The sequence below is a fragment of the Sus scrofa genome, chromosome 2 (assembly GCF_000003025.6).
Source record: "Sus scrofa isolate TJ Tabasco breed Duroc chromosome 2, Sscrofa11.1, whole genome shotgun sequence".
Taxonomy (NCBI): Eukaryota; Metazoa; Chordata; class Mammalia; order Artiodactyla; family Suidae; genus Sus; species Sus scrofa.
The window spans coordinates 22,535,152-22,550,316 of NC_010444.4; positions in this window are offsets into that span (position 1 = coordinate 22,535,152).

The following is a 15,165-nucleotide window of genomic DNA, read 5'->3' on the forward strand; positions in this document are numbered from 1 at the left end:
GGTTTGGCATTAGAAGTGGCAGCATCAGGAATCTCAGCGGGGGTGACAGTATTTCCAGGCACTTCACAAGCATCGTGTCATGAGTCCAACCTGTTCAGGTCTGTCCTGCCTAGGGAGGCTGGTTCTTGATTAATATCAAGTCAAGTGTTTTGTCCTTGTAAGGTTTTACTTAGTAAGCCTGAGGTTAAAGATGAGATTTCCTTTCATCTGTGAATATTTTATCTCCCATTTATAGATGGAAGGCCTCTTTCCCCACAAATGAATTCCAGTATGCTAACTCTCCTTTGATTTAACAGTTGTCTGTTAAAAATGATTAGATAAACAAGATAAATACAATGAATTATAAATGAAGGTAAAATAATTTATACTGTGTCCATGTATAAGAGTAAAATTGAGTTCTTCTTCTTGAGTAGGTTTTTAACATGCCAAGAATTTTAATCACTCACTGAAGCAACAGAACATGCCCCAATATTGTGACCTTAATAGCAGCAATATAGACAAAATAGAGTAATTGTTATATTATATGCATGAGCAGAAGTCCTGAAGTCAAGATATTGGGTTTATGGCTAATCACCTCTGACTGTGTGACGTTAGCCAATTCACTGAAATGCTTCGAGCTCCAATTGCTTTGGCAATAATCAACTATGTTCCTATTGCCAATAACAGACAGATACTGTTTATCTTTAATGATGAGAGTTTATTATAAGGCGCTGTAGTGAAATGTCATAATACAGAAAACTGTTAGCGTTTTATAATAGCCCTGGTCCTAGAGTTTAAAAACTAGAATTATGTAGTTAAGAGAAAAATAACTAAGCATCATATAAGATAAAACCAGTAGTATTTCACAGTATGCATGTGAACCTATTATTATTGTCAATATATATCATATGACTAGGTAAGTTTAGCACCATCCAGTGTGAATCCCCCCAGTTAGAAATGTTTTTGTACCAAGCCACCTCAAAGGCAGCTGGTTTTTATTACAGTCTGTCTTACCAGGTTTACTTTGGCTGACAAAGCAATTCTCATGTAATCAATTATGGACAGAGTAGTAACCTCAAATTTATTAGATAAACATGATATGTCATTATAATTGGTTCAAAAAGAAGTGTTTGGAGGAAATTTCTTTAGAAGAGAACTGAGTATGTTTTCCCTTTGATGAAAATAGGCCACAAAGATTCATACACACACACACACACACACACACACACACACACACCCTTATATGTATAGATATATATATGCATAGATGTATATAAGAATTATATAATATATTATATTCTTATATAATATTATATAATTATATATATTATATTATATATTATATATTCTTATAATATATATATTATATTATATATTATATATTCTTATATATAATTCTATGTGTTTGCTAGCATGTTATGTATTATCAGCTGTGGGCAGAGATACCTTATTTAACTGATTAAAATATATTTGATTTTAATTATAAGCTCCCTATTAGAGTCAGTTTTTAAGTGAAAAAGATTTTATGGAAATCAATAATATGATGTTATTTGCCCAATACAGTCAATTCTTATTATTCATGATTTCCGTATTCGCAAATAAACTCCTTCTCTAAAATGTATTTGCAACCTTCAAAATAAATACATGTAGTACTTTCAAGTCATTTGCAATGATGAATGAGGTAAGGAAACTTTTGAAGTTCCCAGGGTGCGCATTTCCAGCTTCTGTGTATCGCTCTCACACTGTAAACGAGTATCTTTTTTGCAATTTATTTACTGTCACTTTTTTTTTGCATTTTTTTTGCTTTTTTGGGGGTACTTTTGTCATTTAAAGTAATCCCAAGCTTAGTGTTGTAGTGCTGTGTAGTGTTCCTAAATGCAAGAAGGCTGTGAAGTGCCTTACAGACAAAATAAGTATATTAGATAAATTGTGTTCAGGCTGGTTACTGATGTATCTTGACACGAGTGCTGCTGTGACTGGGCAGCATCACCTCTATCCTGGGCACTGTCCACAGTGCTGAAAACCTCCGTGACTCTGCATCAGACACTGCTGTTCTGTTTTCTAGGTACTGCACTCTCCAGCAGACACCATAGCCTTAGAAGCCTTTTAGGCGTCACATTTGAGTGATAATCTGTGGCACTGTTGAAGTATAATGCACCTCGGATTTAGTGTATATATTTCCTTAAGCAGACAGCATGGAGTTGCTTCTTGAATCCCAGTACTATAAAGTTTTCAGAAGAAAGAGAAAGTTCTTGCTTTTATCCATACTGTTCTCTCACTAGAACTTAGCAGACATCTGTGGGGGTATTGAAGGTGAAATCGATGGTGAAAACAAACTGTATAGCACCATGCTATACAGAGAATTTTTTTCCAACCCTGGATCATCATATCCAGCTTCTGGCCCAGACTTGTATGGTATTGTACTTAAGAATGCAAGTTCTCAACCTTATTGACTGTATTTGGACACTGACTACATAAGATAATTGTTAAGTGATCTTTGGCAACTTATCCGATTTCCCTGGGTCTCATATTCCATATACATAAAATCAATACCATTGTATCATTGAGTCTGTGGGATTAAATTGTCTAGCATGTATACATCAGTAGCATTTAAATAAAACTGGCATTATTAAACACTCAATAGTTTTAGTTACTATTTTTCCTTTAAATTTTGTTCTCAGCTCATACAAATTGATGTGAATCAGATTTACTCCATCAGTTTTTCAGACAAGTCCAGATATGTCTTCATAGTAGGTTTGGACTACGATTTCTGATTTTTCAGACCCTAACAACTAGCACATATTAAGTGGTAGCTCAGGAGGTGTTTGTTGAATAAATGATAAGTACAGATAGACAGAAGCATTGACATGTGCAGCAAGAGAATATGTCACTGATTCATAGTTGTTATTTTAGCAGGAGAGAGACAGGAGAGCTTCTCCTGCCTAGGGATAAGCAAAGTGCCTCAAAACATTAAATGGAAAATCTGATCCTACATTTTCCGAGTAATTCTTCATGCCATGTCCTAACATCTATTAGCTTATTTAGCAGTCCTATGCTGTATGTTGAATTCACTGTTTCCATTTTGTGGATGAAGAAACTAAGGCAGAGAGTAAGTAATTTTTTCAAGATGACACAGCTGATATGAAGTGTGAGCAATTGTATGTTGATAATTTGAAAGCAAGAGCATGGTCTTAATTACATTCTTAACAGAAGGAAACAGTGAATGAATGAATGAGAATTTAACAAGAGTGGTAGATGTTAAAACTAAGGCCCTTGGGTCAACTTGTATGGATTTGAATACCAATTAATTACCTTATATGTTAAACAAGTAGTTAAATAATCTTTCCATGCCTCAGTTTCCTAACCTGTAAAAAGCAACAGTTGTTATGAGGATTAAATGGGAAAAAAATGTATAAATGTATAAAGCACTTATCTAGTGCCTAGTACATGGTAAGTACTTAATAAATAGCTACAATTATCAGTTTTACTTCTTTTTTTTTTACTTTATTCTTATATTTTTTATTTTATTTTATTTTATTGTCTTTTTAGGGCCACACCCATGGGATATGGAGGTTCCCAGGCCAGGGGTAGAATCAGAGCTGTAGCTGCTGGCCTATGCCACAGCCACAGCAATGTGGGATCCGAGCCACATCTACAACCTACATCTCAGCTCACGGCATCGCCAGATCCTTAACCCACTGAGCAAGGCCAGGGATAGAACCTGTGTCTTCATGGATACTAGTCAGATTTGTTTCCACTGAGCCACGATGGGAACTCCTATTTTAATATTTTATTTGCTTAAGGACCAAGTGAAAATATCAAATTGTAATTATGATACATATTTATATTAAATGTTACCCTTTCAGATTATTTCTAAAATAATTTGGTGAATAAAAACATAAGCTTCAGTTCCTCAGAATGTTAATTTTTCTGAAACCTTTAATTATTTAATTTTTTTTTGAGAAAGGGGGGGTCTGTTCAATCCTTGTGGACACAAAAGTAACAACAGAAGAAATACAGACATACTCCTCAGATACAGTTTGCTTTTGAAAGTGCTGGAAAAAGAAATCAGAGTCTTTTGAGAAATCTTTGTGTGAGAATAATAGCAGAACCCTAAGATGTCATTTGTTATGGTCACAACTGTTCCTATAATGGAACCTTAAATGAAATAACACATTTTATAAAAATGGGTTCAAAGAGAAATAATATATTTTCTTCTGAGAATTATACAGAGCAAGGGAATATTTATTGCCTGTTGTTAGTATCTTGTTCATTTTTCGTTACTGTATAGACAGCAGCAAAGATGCCAACTTGCAACAAATAGTTGAGGATACTTTCTGGTTTAGAACAGTAAAGCAGTTGTTCCAAGATTTTCTGAATCCAAAATAAGCAGCTCTTTCATGGCAGATAGATCATGATAATGATTCCTTGGCTACTGTTGTAAATGTTTACTATAACTGATATGTTTTCAAAATAAAAATTCACATATCATTAACTGATGAAATTTATATAAATTATGTTCTAACTTAAATTCTAAATTCTAAATTTAGACCTCATTTTTTAAAAACTTTAGGCTCTTTTTAAGCCTGCAATTAAAAGTTCTCATTATATCTAATCATTGAGATCTCCACAATCACAGTTTTTTTTTAAGTTTTTATATAAGTATATATGTTCTCTTAGTACTCTTCTCATATCATTAGTTGTCCATTATATTCAAATATGTTACTTTTGTTACTCTAAGAGCACCCCAAGAAAAGGGACCTATCTTTTTCTTCTTAGAGCCATTCCCTTGTTTGACACATTAGAGGTGCACAGTATCTATTAAAATAAAATCAATAACATCACAATTAGTTAATTCATGCACAATTGTAAAATTATTTGAAACACTAAACATTTTTATGATATTACTTCATATTAGATATGTTCTAGAAACTTACGCCATCCTATATCTTGATCAAGGCCCTTTATATCACTGATATATTTTTAATAATAAATATTCAAAGCATTTTTAAAACATTTTTATCTCTTAAGGTATGGATACGTTCCCTTATGAACAGCCAGCATTTTTGCATGAACCAATATATCAGGAGGCATATGCAGCTAAATTAAAGTAATGATAAGATACATAAAGAAAGAGCAAAGCAAAGGAAGGGCATAAAGCGTGGTGGAATTTTGGTGGGTTTTCTGTTTTGTTTAAGGTGAGGAGGAGGAGGTGATATTTAGGAAGAGCACTAGATGAGGAGACAAAGGGAAGGGAGTCAGGAGAAAGAAGAAGAACATTCTGGTGTATGAAACACAAATGAAAGTCTGTGAATCAGGAAAGGATTAACCATGTATTTAGGAATTGCAGGAAGGTCAGTGTGATCAAGGCAGAGTAAGTATAGCTAAAGCAGGAAGGAGTCTAGGTTGGAAATTAAATCACATGAGACTTTGAATCCGAGTCAGGAATGTGAATTATTTTCTAAGTCAGATGCAAATCACCAGGCAATTTTGAATATGGGAGTTATATAATCTTTTCTAAGATTTTAAAAGATGGCTCTGATGGCTACATGTAGACTAGACCAGATTAGAAATAAACAAATCACTAATGTGGTCACTGAAGTAGATCACAGAGGTGATAGTGATGGCGACTTGGATTAGTGCACTAGTAGTAACAATGAAGACAATTGGTTGAGTTCAGTATATCCTGATGGTTGATTTTGCAAGACATATGAACAGTGTTCAAGATGGTAATGAAAATAAAAAGAATCCAGGGAGTTCCTGCATGGCTTGGCAGGTTAAGGAACTGTTGTCGCTGCAGTATTCAGGTCTTTGCTGTGGCGCCAGTTCCATCCCTGGCCAGGGAACTGCAGGTGCAGCTAAACAAAACAAAACTCCAAGATGACGTCTAGGTTTAAACAATTGGATAAATGATGATTGCTGAGATGGGGAAGCCTAAAGGTCATTTATACTGGAAAGTAGAGTTATGTATTGGACATGATAAACTCATTTAGTAGAAGTTTTAACAGATACTTAATGATAAAGTTGTTAGTTGTAGGGTTCTATAGCACATCAGTCTATAAATTTGAGAATGAACTATGTATATGATAAGACTGAATGAAATCATAAAGAAGGAAAATATAAATAGTGAAGGAGGGTAGTTGGAGAAATAAGCAGCATCACCCCAGCATTTAGGAATAAGAAGACTCTAAAAACAAAGATGGAGAAGGAATAGCAAGGGAAGGGGGAGAAAAACATGTCAGAGAAATACATGTAATAATGTCAATGAAAAAGAATTTTAAGAATGTCATCAACTTTACTGAATACTAAGAGAGGTACAATAAGGACTGAGATTTGATCATTGAGTTTGAGAAATGGTTATTATTGATGACCTTAACAGTAGTGAGTGAAGATAGCAATATTCTTGGAGTAGAACCACGTACGAGTTGATGAAAGAGATAGAAAAAGTATTAAGTAGTTCATTAAGTTTTATCCATAGGAAAAATATAAGTGAAACTGTAGAGTGGATATAGAGTCAAGAAAGGTGTTTTGTTGTGTTGTGTCTTGGGTGATTATATTTTTTCTAACATTGGGATGGTCAGCACTGTTAATATAGGATTTTCTTGTTGATCTACCTGCATAGCATTCTTAGAAATAGGTCATTTTGAATTTTGTGTCCATCTAGTAATTTCTCTCAGTATATGTCCTCTAAATCCTCCATATATCCACAAAGAATCAGATTTCCCTGCCACTTCAGTGAAGTCCTCTTTCGTTATTCAGTCATTATAATCTTCTATGGGAAAACATTTTTCCTCCAGTAGTTTTATTTATTTATTTATTTATTTATTTATTTATTATCTTTTCTAGGGCCGCTCCCATGGCATATGGAGGTTCCCAGGCTAGGGGTCTAATCGGAGCTGTAGCCGCTGGTCTACACCAGAGCCACAGCAACGCAGGATCTGAGCCGTGTCTGCAACCTACATCACAGCTCACAGCAATGCCAGATCCTCAACCCACTGAGCAAAGCCAGGGATCGAACCCGCAACCTCATGGTTCCTAATCGGATTCGTTAACCACTAAGCCATGATGGGAACTCCCCAGTAGTTCTTTCTTAATGTCTTATTCTTACTACATATGGCATTTTATTATTATCGATTTGCTAACATGTTTGCAATATCTGGATCCTTAATTCTATGGGATCTAAGGTAAATTGCCTGGGTATAACCTCTGGTTTTGATACTATTATGTATGACAATTTTGACAAGTGTCTTATCTTTTATAAGCTTCACGTTTCAAATATCCAAAATAAGAAATTAATGGTGAGCATATTCCAGACTCTTTTTGAGAATTCCAAGGGAAAGCATCAGCACAATGTAAATTTTAGGAAATGGTAACTTTCATTATTTTATATTTTTCCTCTATTATCATATAACTTCAGATCCCCAGATCGCTGGATATTGCTTTTAACTGAACAAGTGATAGTTAATTGAATAAATCAAAATTCCCTAAATGTTCATTCAACTCATTTATTCAACAGATATCTTGAATATTTATATCTTCCATTCATTGTTCATGATAATAGGTCAATAAAGAATAACAACATCAGGAGTTCCCATCGTGGTACAGTGGTTAACGAATCCTACTAGGAACCATGAAGTTGAGGGTTCGATCTCTGGCCTTGCTCAGTGGGTTAACGATCTGGTGTTGCCGTGAGCTGTGGTGTAGGTTGCAGGCGCGGCTCGGATCCTGTATGGCTGTGGCTCTGGCGTAGGCCAGCAGCTAGAGCTCTGATTCGACCCCTAGCCTGGAAACCTCCGTATGCCATGGGAAGCGGCCCTAGAAAAGTCAAAAAGACAAAAAAAAAAAAAAAAAAAAAAAAAAAAAAAGAATAACAACATCAAAATGACCCCCAAAAAATGGCTTTGCTGGAATTTCAGAAAGTTCATACACATTAAAGAATCACTTGTCTGTAATTTCCAAACCCCAAATCTTGAAAAATGGAAAATTGATGAAAAGCCTGATAGAACTGAAATAAGTCTGTTTGTATAATTATTTATCCCAGAAACACAGGCTGCTAGAGTTGCATACAATATGCAATAGATGACCATATTGCCTTTGAAAATGTAATAAATTCTGAATTCCAAATTATATCTGGCCTCAAATATTATAGTTAATTCAGTGTGGGCTTGTACTATCCTGTCTTCCACTGAGTCCATTTATTAGACAGTTGTTTTTCAAAAATAGTTTATTAAAATATACATTAAAAATTTTCCACCCTAGAGCTCCTTGATGGATCCATCCAGTGTTGTCACCATTATGGCTCAGGATGCTACTGTGATATAGGTTTGAACTCTAGCCTAGGAACTTCCTCTTGCCACAGGGTAGCCAAAAAAAAAAAAGTTCTATCATATTCAAACATATAAAAATTTTTTTCCTGGACAATGAAGTAACTGTCTGAGTTCTGCTTTTGATGTTTTTAAATTTAAAAGCATGGTGGATATTTTAAATTTCAGAAAGTATTAAGGAAAAATTTTAGAACAAAATTATAAGCCAATTTATTCAGGACATTTATTTAGGATTATACATATAAAACCCAACAATATTCCTTTATGGGGCCACATTTTAGAGCATAAATGCTCATAACAGAAAATAAGCATTCTGGTATGGAGTAGAATCAAAAAGGATTCCATATGGGAAAGATTTACTGCAGAAATTATAGAGCACCTATAGTGACAATGGCTGCTGTCCTGACACAGCCACAGTTTTTATTCACATAACTCAAGTTGAGAGGAAGGTCTTACTTTTCCTTACAACACTAAAAAAGAGTTTGCCACCTGCATCTCACCACATATCTGTAAATAACAGATTGCACCAATTATGTTAGTGTTCTGTTGCTGTGAATTAAAATAAAATGCAGCAATGGGCAAGATTTATAGGCAAATGCATCCTTTAGAATTCTAAAGCTGATAAGAGAGAAGTATGAATTATTAAACTGAAGAGAAGCTTTATAGAAAGGCTTGTAATCAAGCGTGGCTTGCACAAAACAAGAAACCTGTGACTAATTTCAAATAATGTTGTTTGCCTAACAAAATGGGACATTTAAAGGTCAACTTTATAATGAAAATCTGATTTCAAGAAAGGGAAACCCTGTTACTTTACTTATATTTCCTTTAGATTAGACATCATATTGAATAAAGTACAGTGTCACCTCCAGAAGTTAAAATGAATTTAAAACATGCTGGATTATAATAGGTTAAAATGAATTTAAAATACATGCTGGACTATAATTGAAGAAAACCTAAAGGTTAGAATTTCACATTCTAACTTTATCTAAGTTAAGATAGCCAAAGTTAGACAAACACCAGGTTTCATCTTCACTGAGTTAAAAAACACAAACTTCCTAACAATTGTGCTCTTGGTATAAGCAGCCCCTCTTCGCTTCAACTTTCCCCTAGGAAAAATAAATTGAGGCAGATAATTAATAATAGGGATAAGAAAAAAGTCATAATAGAGCAATCTGAGAGTTTATAGCTTAGAGCACTACATTAGGCAGATTTATTGAGAAAACCTTTTCCCCTTCAAGGCTATTACTTTACTCTCTTCTTTATCTAAATATCTGGTATGAATAGTATGTCAATTTTTTTTTTTTTTTTTTTTTTTTTTTGCAGTAGCCACATTAAAAAGTAAATAAGCAAACCCGACAAGTATCCATGAGAAAGTATCCATGAGAACGTGGGCTCAATCCCAGGCCGTGCTCAGTGGGTTAAGGATCCAGTGTTGCCCTGAGCTCTAGTGTAGGTCACAGACATGGCTTGAATCTGTGTTGCTGTGGCTCTGACGTAGGCCGGCAACTATAGCTCCAATTGGACCCATGGCCTGGGAACCTCCATATGCCGCAGGTGCTTCCCCCCCCCAAAGTAAATGAAAACCTCTTTCATTTCTGATTTCAGTAATAAAATTCTGATTTTTGAATTCAGTAATGAAAGAGGCGATATTACAACTGATACCACAGAAGCACAAAGAATCCTAAGAGAATACTATGCACAGCTACACACCAACAAATTTGACAACCTAGAAGAATATTTTGAATGTGAGGAAGATTCTGTAGCGAAATAAGCATGAATATTTCATAGGAAAGTGATTTTGTGAAAGAAGGGAAAATAAAAGGTTAAAAATACAAGTATAGAGTATAGGAAGATGCCCAGTGAGAAAAAAATATATATATAGATAGGGGAAACAATAAATTAATATAGAACTTAAAAGAGAATCTACTAAAAGAGAAGTGATTTAAAAATTTAAAAAGTCCCTGGTATTTATCTAAAGTATTAGAAGGTGGGCAAATAAAGATACTAAGATTTTGAACACATTTCAAAGAAAAGTTTGCCTTGTTTATAAACAAATAAGTAAATAAATATTCCTATTCATGTTATGCCTTTTTAAAAAATCTCCTTCACCACAACCTGTCTCAAACCCTTCAACATCCACTAAATAAAACGAATCATTCCTTTAACGTGCATCAGGTGTTACATTACACAAGCTAATTTAGTTCTCTGAATGTCCCTAAAATCTGGCTGTGACTATAGAGGTAAAGTGAGGAGTTTCAATGCATTAGGGCAAAGTAGATTAATTATGTAGATCTATAGGTACTATTTATTCTGAAACCTTGTGTACTATTAAGCCTATTCTAGGAAGGATACTGTTCTCTCCTACCTGTTTGAGAGGAGATTTCTTTCTAGTGTCATATCTGAATCTAAACACCATGTGGATGATCTGGTTTTGTTTTCTCTGCATTATGACATTGATTGCAATCGTTCCAGTATTTATCTATTATCTCTATAGTTCTTGATCTCAGTATTTTGTAAAGTTAAAAAAAAGGCTTTGCTGTGATTTACTGAATTCATAAATGAGAATCTCATTATTATTGATACAATAGTTTGACAAAATTACCTTAAGATCTGACATCACAATTAGTCTCAGAATTCTTGTTTTGGAAATCTAGCTACTGTACCGTAAGAACATCAAATCCTGGGGAGAAATCACATGGAGGAGAATTGAAATGCTTTGTTCTACAGAACAGATGAGTTCCCAGCCAACTGTCCACACCCACTAATATCCACTTAGAGCCCAAATAGATCTGCAGTCTTAGCCAACAGTGACTATACCTGCCCAAGAAACCCCAAGAGAAAACTGAGTAGGTAATCCTATTCAAACCAGAGACTGTAGAAAATAAAATATTTTTGGTTGAAAGCCATGACGTTTGGATGTGGTCTATTTTGCAATAATAGATACCTAAGTCCAGTGCATTCAAGGCAATGAATTATGTCATATAAGATTACTGCTACATATTTTGGATTCAATGTGCAATTTTATTAAATGTTTCTTGAGCAGTTAAAATAATTGTATATTATGCAGGTGTGTGGAATGTTCTGTATATGCTGCTGAAGTTAATTTAGCACACTGGGTTGTTCAGATCTTTTTTTGTTCTTTAATTTTTCGTCTGCTCACTCAGTTTGCTAAGAGATGCGTACCCAAGTTCTCCATTTAGAATATGTATTTGCGGAGTTCCTGTCGTGGCGCAGTGGTTAACGAATCCGACTAGGAACCATGAGGTTGTGGGTTCGGTCCCTGCCCTTGCTCAGTGGGTTAACGATCCGGCGTTGCTGTGAGCTGTGGTGTAGGTCACAGACACGGCTCGGATCCTGCATTGCTGTGGCTCTGGCGTAGGCCGGCAGCTACAGCTCCGATTCAACCCCTAGCCTGGGAACCTCCATATGCTGCAGGAGCGGCCCCAGAAATAGCAAAAAGACAAAAAAAAAAAAAAAAAAGAATATGTATTTGCAACATCTGTTGGTACTTGCTTTAATTACTAGTATCATAATAGCATAATACTATCCTATTAATTGCATACAAATTTATGATTGTTACATTTTCCTGGTTTATAGATTGACCCCTGTGCTATTATGAAGTATTTATCTTTATCTCTAAAAATAATTCATGCTAATGGTCTAGTTTGCTTGATATTTTCATAGCTCCACTAGAGTTATTTTTTTTAAATCTTTGCATGACAAATCTTGTTCTTTGCTTTTATTTTCAGCATTCCTATTTCCATTGATAAAAAATATTTTCCACAGAGTATATGCTTTATCTTATTGGTAACTTTAAAATGGAGTGTTTAGTCTGTTTATATTGGATGTAGATAAAATTTTGATTTATAGTTAATATCTTTTTGTTTTATTTTTCCACATGTTCTATTCTCTTTTTTCACCTTTTTAAAGTATCATTATTTTTTTCATTTTCTTATCTATTAGGTTGTTTACTAGGAAATACTATACTGTTTGTTTAATGGTAATTCTAGAAATCCCAACTTACATACTTTTATTATAAATAAGTACTATTGAGAGTTCCCGTTGTGGCTCAGTGGAAACGAATCTGACCAGCATCCATGAGGACGCAGGCAGGTTTGATCCCTGGTTAAGGATCTGGCATTGCCGTGAGCTGTGGTGTAGGTCTCAGACACGGTTCAAATCTGGCATTGCTGTGGCTGTGGTGTAGCCAGGCAACTACAGCTCTGATTGACCCCTAGCCTGGAAAATAAGTACTATTATTACTTCCCCAACAATTTTATGACCTAGAGACATATCTCTTTTCACTTCCTCTTGATTTTAATGTTACAATCTTCATTGATTTTATTTCTACATTTACTTTGAGCACCATAGCTCTCTATGATTATTGTTTTCTACAGTTAAAATTTACTTAAATGTACTGTTAGCTACCCTTAGTTATCATGGGATTTATCATAGTTATCATTACTTTCTTTTCTCTTCTACATTTCCATGGGTCAACATGGTACAATTTTTTTTTATTTCGGAAAAAAAATCTTTAGTGTTATTTTAATGTGGGATCATTGGTAATGAATTTTATTTCTTCATTTTTGTTAAGTAGAAATGCTTCTATTTGTCTTTATCTATGAATAATATTTTCACTGGGAATAAAATTCTAGATAGGTAGTTATTTTAAACAGCTTTTCAAAGATTATTTTTACAGTTTTGATGGGTTAGTAAGCTATTATGCTGTTAGTTATTTGAAGATGATACATCTTTTTTTCTCATTGTCAGACTTTAAGGTACTATTTATTATTTGATTTTTAGCAATTGTACTATGATGTGCATAGGTTTAATTTTCTTCATATTTATCCTAAATGGAGTTTCTTGTGCTTCTTGAATATGTAGCTTAATGTCTTTCATTCACTTTGGAGAATTCTTAGCTATTATCTTTTTGAATATCAATTATTTCCCATCTTTCTCTTCTCTACTTCTGATAATTCTTTTATTAAGTTATATATTTTTACATTATCCCATGTCTCTTGCATTTTCTTTCTTCTCCTTCTCCTTCTCTTCCCCTTCTCCCTTTCTTCCTTCCTTCATCCCTCCCTTCCTTCCTTCTTTTCTTGCATTCTTTTCTCTTTTTCTCTCTCCCTCTTTCTTTCTTTCTTTCTTTCTTTCTTTCTTTCTTTCTTTCTCTCTCTCTCTCTCTCTCTCTCTCTCTCTCTCTCTCTTCTCCTTCCTCTTCTCTGTGTCTCAGCTTAGATAGTATCTATTATTCCATTCCAGTTGAACAATCAGCTCTTCAGTTTTCCAGTATGCTCCTAAACCCATCTATATGTATTTTTTAATTACTCAAATGAATTTATCACATCTGTAGTTGTATAATGATCATAACAATATGATTTCACAGGATTTTTTTAATTTCACAGTATTCATCTATTCTATTCTAAAATTCCCATTTGACTTTTTAAATATATATTCCAGTAATCTGGTGAAATTCTTCATCATATTATTCATTTTCCTTGATATACTAATCACAGTTATATTAAAATTTATATTCAAAACTTCACTATCTTGGCCACCTCAAAACTGTTTCTATTATATTTTTTCTTAGTCATTCCTTTTAGAATGTCTGATGATGTTTCACTGTGTCAGGCGTTGTGATATGAAACATGACAGAGGCTTTGGATGATGTTATCTTCATCTAGAGAATATTTACTCAATCCTGCCTCAAACTTCTAGCGTAGAGGAGGATCACCTTGATCTATAAACAACTAAGCTGACTGGAGGCTGCTTATTGATCTATTTTAGGTGCACCTCCTTCCAACTTGCCAGGTCCTGAACTCCAGTTATTTTTAGGAAAGCTTAATATTCAGCATTGTAAGACTGTCAAAACCCCCACTAAATATTTCAACTATTTTCCACTAGAATTCTTAGCATCTTTCCCAGTGTGTATTAAGATTTGAGTAATAAAGTGAGGAGAAAACCAGTCAGAATGTCATGTTCAGCCTTCTCTGCACATCTCTTCTCTCCAGGATCTTGGCTACATAGTCTTTGTCTGTTGAGGTTGCCAGGACCAAGTTTCATTTCTCTTCTCCCTCTTTCATGGAATTGCTGAATCTCTGCAGGTTCTCTGCATCACATTGGTTATCCTCTGTTAAGCTTTTTAGTCTCTCACGCTGTGCCACTTAAGGCTTGGAAAGGGCTCCAAAAAGAAAAATGAGATGGATCAGATTATTGGGCTCACCTAAATATATTTTCCCTCTTTCAGGGGTTATGACATCTCTTGCCTTGGATGCCTTAGGAACCCTCACTACCTTCATAGGCATGTTTACTTTACTTGTTTTCTTTTCTATTTTCCCAACTTTTCTTACTTTACAGCAAAAACATTGTCAGATAAAGCTATACCAACCTAGCTAGCAGAAGAAATCCTGAGAATCTCTACAAGGAATTCAAGAAATTCCTTGGAGTTCCTGTTGTGGCTCAGCAGGTTATTAACCCAACTAGTATCCATGAGGATATGGGTTCAATCCCTGGCCTCACTAAGAGGGTTGAGGGTCTGGTATTGCTGTGAGCTGTGGCGTAGGGCACAAAAGTGGCTCAGATCCCATGTTGCTGGTCACATTTGACCCCTTTCACATACACACAAGTGTAGCCCTGGAAAGAAAGAAAGAGAGAGAGAGAGAGAGAGAACGAATGAAAGAAAGAAAGAAGAAAGGAGGGAAGGAAAGAGGGAAGGAAGGGAGGGAGAAAGGAAGGGAGGGAAATTTCTCTAGATACAATATTTTAAAAAAATACAAATTTAAGTACTGATATTCCATCATTAATGTATAAAGGTAATAGCTTTCCTCAGATTTTCTATCAAATGCTAGCCAGTTATGTA